Raw genomic sequence first — 6,000 nt, 5'->3', positions numbered from 1 at the left:
ATATATATATATATATATATATATATATATATATATATATATATATATATATATATATATATATATAAACACATATATGAATATACATATATTTATTTATATACATATATAATATAACACATAATAAATTTAATTTACCTAACCCCTGGGTACGAAAACCGAAATAGTGCACAGGTTTTAGAAATTAATTAAAATTAAAACCACTTTAATAATTGCAAATAGCCCCTATCACGGTAGCCTAAGCTACCGCCGGTAGCTAGTACTACCGTCCGGTAGCATTGCTACCATTGATAACTAGTACTACCATAGGTAGCTGCTACCACCGGTAGTACTGTGTACTACCGCCGGTAGTGTTTATTTTTTTTTATTATTTTTTTTATATATATATATTTTTTTATATATTTTATTTATTTATTATTATTATTTTTTTAAAATTATTTTTAAACAGAACAATAAAAAAAAAAAACTTTTTCAATAATTTCATTTTAATAAAAAATTTAACAACAATAATAACAAAAAACAATATTTTCCAATAATTCCATTTTCAGAAAATTTCAATCCTTCTTCATATATATATATATATATATTTAAATTTAATTAACCCAAATAAATTTAATGTGTAATTAAATTTATTTTCTTAAGGTAATTAAAACCATTTCTCAAGTAAATACCCTTTCTCACAAATCTTGCAAATTTCCATGCATCCTAAAATTCAACAATTTTTTCTATAATAATTTCTCTTAATTTTCTCAAAAATTACATACTTCCCATAAATTAGAAATACACATCAGACATGGATTTCAAAACAAAACTCGAATTCACCAGAAGAGGGTTTTGGATTTGACGATTATTTTACACACACATCAAGTAGAGAAAAAATATAAATATTTTTAATAAAACACAAAACTAAGAAATCATCCAACCTGATATAGCTTTCCTAGAAGAAATCTGTAGAAGAGCCCTAATCCCTTCAATAACTTCGAATAAATTTCTTCACCTAAATTCTTGACCTGCTCCTGTGTATCCTTGTGTGTGTCTAAAATAAAGACCTAACCCCTATTTAAACTAAAATTCTAGGTTCAATAGCTTTTTCCACAAAAAAAACCTAAATTTAGAATAATAGTATTTTTTATTTTATTTTCTAAATTTATCACATGCAATAATTAAAAAACATTATTCTTTCTTTTCTTTCCTCATGCACATTAATTAATTTTCTAAATAAAGAATTAAAACAATATTTAAATTCTAATTAATCCTTTTATTCATTTATTTAATTATAACTTTAGAAAATAATAAATACAATTAATCTAATTTATTTTAAAAATAAAAATATATTTCAAATACCATGTAGCTTGCAACTAAATTTAATAATTTCTTTAATTAACTAAATTTATAATCTCAATGCATAAACAATACAATAATGAGATAATTTCATAAACTTAATTAATTAATTAATTAAATCCACTAAAACACTCAAATTAAACAAATCTCAAGCAATTACCCATAAAAGATAAAATGACAAAATACGAAGACCGAATTAACTGACAAGACGACCAACTGACGACACTCATACTAGTGTAACTGAGTAAAAATAGGGTCAACTACTATCTCCTCCACTTCCATCAGAAAATATAAGGCACACTTAGATCTGTGAAGCCAGGTGGAGATGATACCTCATACCTACCCGATACTTGTACCTGCAATATCCTGCATCACCGAACCACACATGCATATATATATATATACTATAGAAAGCACGACATACACACCAATGAAGGAGAATCGCGACGTTCCCTATCTCACCGAAATGAGTGAAGGAAAATCGTCCCCTTGCATCCAATACACTCGCAAACACACAACATATAATTCCACATTGCATAAATAAAGTAAAATGTCAGTACATAGCAATAATACATAAAATGCCATAAATCACAAGTACTAAAATGCTGCAAATAAATTATGCATCTCATCTCCAAATAAAGCATAATGTCATAAAAATCTGAATATATATCATGGTAATGTATCCACTGAAAACAACCAATAATAAAATATGTGTCTAATGAGTTCAAACTAGTAGGGGTACTACATTCTCCCCCCCAAAACTAGGCTTGCTCCTGGAAGCCTAAAATAAATAAGAATACAGTTCTCTCATCTTTGCTGCATCCTCCCAAGTCGCCGAGGTCTCATCATTTGGGTCCCATAGGACCCTTACTTGGTCGATGGTATGACCCCTGAGGATCAAATCCCGACGCTGAAGAATGCGCACGGGCTCCATGGAAAGCTGCCCGTCCTCGACCTGCAAAGAGTTCCAATCAAGAACATGTGTCACATCTGGATGATAAGGTCGAAGAACTGAAACATGAAAGACATCGTGGATGTGGGATAGACTTGGTGGCAAGGCAAGACGATAGGCAACAGGTCCTATCCTCTCAAGGATCTCAAAAGGTCCAACAAACCAAGGCACCAACTTAGATCCCTTTCCATAACGGATCAGACTCTTCCACGGACGCACTCTCAAAAACACATGATCGCCAACAGAAAACTGACGATCTACCCCATGAGCATCTGTATACTTCTTCTGTCTATCCTGTGCTACTACTAAATGCTCACAAATCCTATCTACCTATTGCTCCATCTCCCAAAGAATATTCAGTCCTATAAGCACCCTATCCTCTAATCGATCCCAACTCAAAGGAGTGCGGCAAGGATGACCATACAATGCCTGAAAGGGGGACATACCTATGGAGCTATGATATCCATTGTTATAAGCAAACTCCACTAGATATATATAGTCCTCCCAATGTGACTGTTGGTCCATCACATACATGCGAAGCATGTCCTCTAATACTTGATTCACTCTTTTTGTCTGACCATCTGTCTCTGGATGATAAGCTGAACTAAAATTCAACTGAGTCCCCAAAGCATGTTGAAGTGAGGTCCACAATGCTGAGGTAAAGACAAGATCTCTATCAGATATGATCCACCTTGGAATCCCATGCAATCTCACTACTTCTTCTAAGAAGACTCGTGCCACCACTGCTGCTGTGTAGGAAGCTCGAATAGGAACAAAATGAGTAACCTTAGTCAATCTGTCAACTATGAATATGATGGCATCATGACGATGTGAAGAGACAGGCAAACCAACAATGAAATCCATGGAAATGATATCCCATTTCCAATCCGGTACTAGATTAAGTTGCAAAAGCCCTGTTGGGTACTGATGCTTTGCCTTCACTCGCTGACACACTAAACACTTCGACACAAAATCAGCAATATCACATTTCATACCCACCCAATGATAAATCTGTCTAAGATCTGCATGCATCTTCTTGACACCTGGATGTGCCGAATAAGGTGCACGATGGGCCTCGGTCATGATCAAAACACGAAGACCCTCCAAAGGAGGTACACAGATCTGCCCATGGTGACGAAGAAGTCCATCTGCCTCAAGGTTATACCCAGGAAATATACCCTCTAAAGGCCTTCCAGACTCTATCACAGCTCTAACATCTTGATACCAAGTATCCTAAGGAAGAACTCCAGGAATTCTCTCTCTCAAGTCTACTCCAAGGGATAATGTTGAAACTTCATGCCGCCTATGACTCAAAGCATTTTCTACTACGTTCTCTTTCCCCTGAATATAACGAACCTCAAAATCATATTCGTTGAAGAATTCCATCCATCTTTTTTGTCGAGCATTCAAATTTGGCTGTGTGAATATATACTGCAAACTGTGGTGATCATTATGCAGCTCAAATCGATGCCCTAACAGGAAATGCCACCATCAAACCAAAGAATGAACTACAGCTACCAACTCTAAATCATGAACTGGATAGTTCAACTCGTGGTTCTTGAGTTTGCGAGACTCACAAGCAACCACACGTCCATTCTGGATAAGTACTGCACCTATGCCTTCCAAAGAAGCATCTGTGCATACCATAAAATCTCCAGATGGATCAGGATGCCAAAATCGGAGCACTGACAAGGAGTTCCTTCAAGGTCTTAAAAGTTGCTTCACACTGTTCGGACCAAACAAACTTCTTCCTTTTTTTTTTGAAGAGAAGTAATCGGGTGTCCTATCCGGGAAAAGCCTTCAACAAAGCAACGGTAATATCTGGCCCAACCCATAAAACTCCTAACTTCTGAAACATTGGACGGTGCTGGCCAATCAACAATGGCTTGGATCTTTGAAGGATCACAGATATACCTTCTCCTGAAACCAAGATAGTTCACCTCAGTCTGGAAGAAGTCACACTTTGCTAAATTGGCATAGAGTTGATTTTCCCTTTAGCACTGCAGTACCTGAAGTAAGTGACCCTCATGCTCCTCCACAGATCTAGAATAAATCAGAATGTCATCCAAGAATACAATGACGAAATGATCAAGGTAGGTGTGAAAAACCCCATTCATTAAGCTCATGAAAACTGAAGTCGCGTTTGTCAACCCGAATGGCACCACTATGAACTCATAGTGACCATAACGAGTACGAAATGCTATCTTATGAATGTCTGCATCCTGAATGCGTAACTAATGGTATCCAGACTTCAAGTCAATCTTAGAGAACACCTTGGCTCCCTTAACCTGATAAAAAAGGTCATCTATACGAGGCAATGGATATCTATTCTGGATGGTTACCTTATTCAGCTGTCGGTAATCAATGCATGACCAAAGAGAACCATCTTTCTTCTTAACAAAGATAACAGGCGCACCCCAAGGGGAAACACTAGGATGAATGAATCCCTTGGCCAATAATTCTTCTATCTGCAATTTCAACTCGCTTAACTCCTGAGTAGTCATATGATATGGAGCTCTCGAAATAGGTTCTGCACCAGGAACCAAATCAACATGAAAGTCTATATCTCGCTTCGGAGGCATACCAGGAATATCCAATGGAAACACGTCTGCATACTCTCTAAGAATAGGGTGACTATCAAGAGTGATTTCTCGCCTCTCTGACTCATCCAATTCCTCAAGAGTGATTGCAAAAAGCTGACATCCTCTACGCATGCACCGCTTAAGTTGCATAGCGGAGATCATACGCAAGGATATCGGCCTCTGTACTCCAACAATCTCTACTTCTCTTCGCAGGTCATCTAAACACTCTACTATCTTCTTGCGACAATCTACACAAGCACTATGAGATGATAGCCAATCCATCCCCAATACAACTCCATAAGATCCCAAGGGATAACTCGAAGGTCAACTGAAGTAACTATGGTTCCTAATTTCAACTCACAACTGGGAATAAAGGCATCATAAAAGAGAAAACAGTTTAGATCCATAGCAAGGATAAGACATGAGAGATATGAACATTTATGACCTAAGCAAGATGGTCAACTGAAAGGCACACTACAAACCCAGAGTACCCAGTGTTGTAACTTTGGCTCTGATACCAAATGTAATGCCCTGCCAGGAACCCTAAAGGAAAACAACACAACTAGGCAACTAAAGGGTGAAATAATTTTTTTTTGTTAAAGACTAAGTGCACTAACTAAAACCATTGCACGTTTATCAACACAACAGAAGTCTATCATATGTTTTCCCAAGGGTATCCAATGAAGATTAATTTCATAGATTATATTAACACCACAGTTAATCCATTCAATTAGATAAATTGAAAACTTAAGTTTAAAACTACACATACATCCAAAATAAAGATATAAAAGTATTCCAATGTATCCAATTTCCATAAACCATTTAAACATAAGATCAAAACAATAACATTCACTTCACTGACATAATAATATTACAATATCCATAAATACATGGCTTCCAATAATACCACTAATTACAAAGATACCATATCAAGGTTACATAAAAGTCTGATACAATGACCACAAGGTCTCAACTGAACAATGATCTTGAACAAGAGCTGGTACAAAAACCATGAACCAAGAAACACCAGCGAAGCCTTTCCTCACCTGAAGATACAATCCAGAACATCCGATGGGAAGTGGCACTACCACCCGACCATGTGATCCCGAAATGGAACCACCCCAC

Source organism: Cryptomeria japonica, chromosome 11 (genome assembly GCF_030272615.1).
Source record: "Cryptomeria japonica chromosome 11, Sugi_1.0, whole genome shotgun sequence".
NCBI lineage: Eukaryota > Viridiplantae > Streptophyta > Pinopsida > Cupressales > Cupressaceae > Cryptomeria > Cryptomeria japonica.
The sequence above is the reverse complement of the archived record's forward strand: the minus strand, read 5'-3'. Positions refer to the sequence as shown.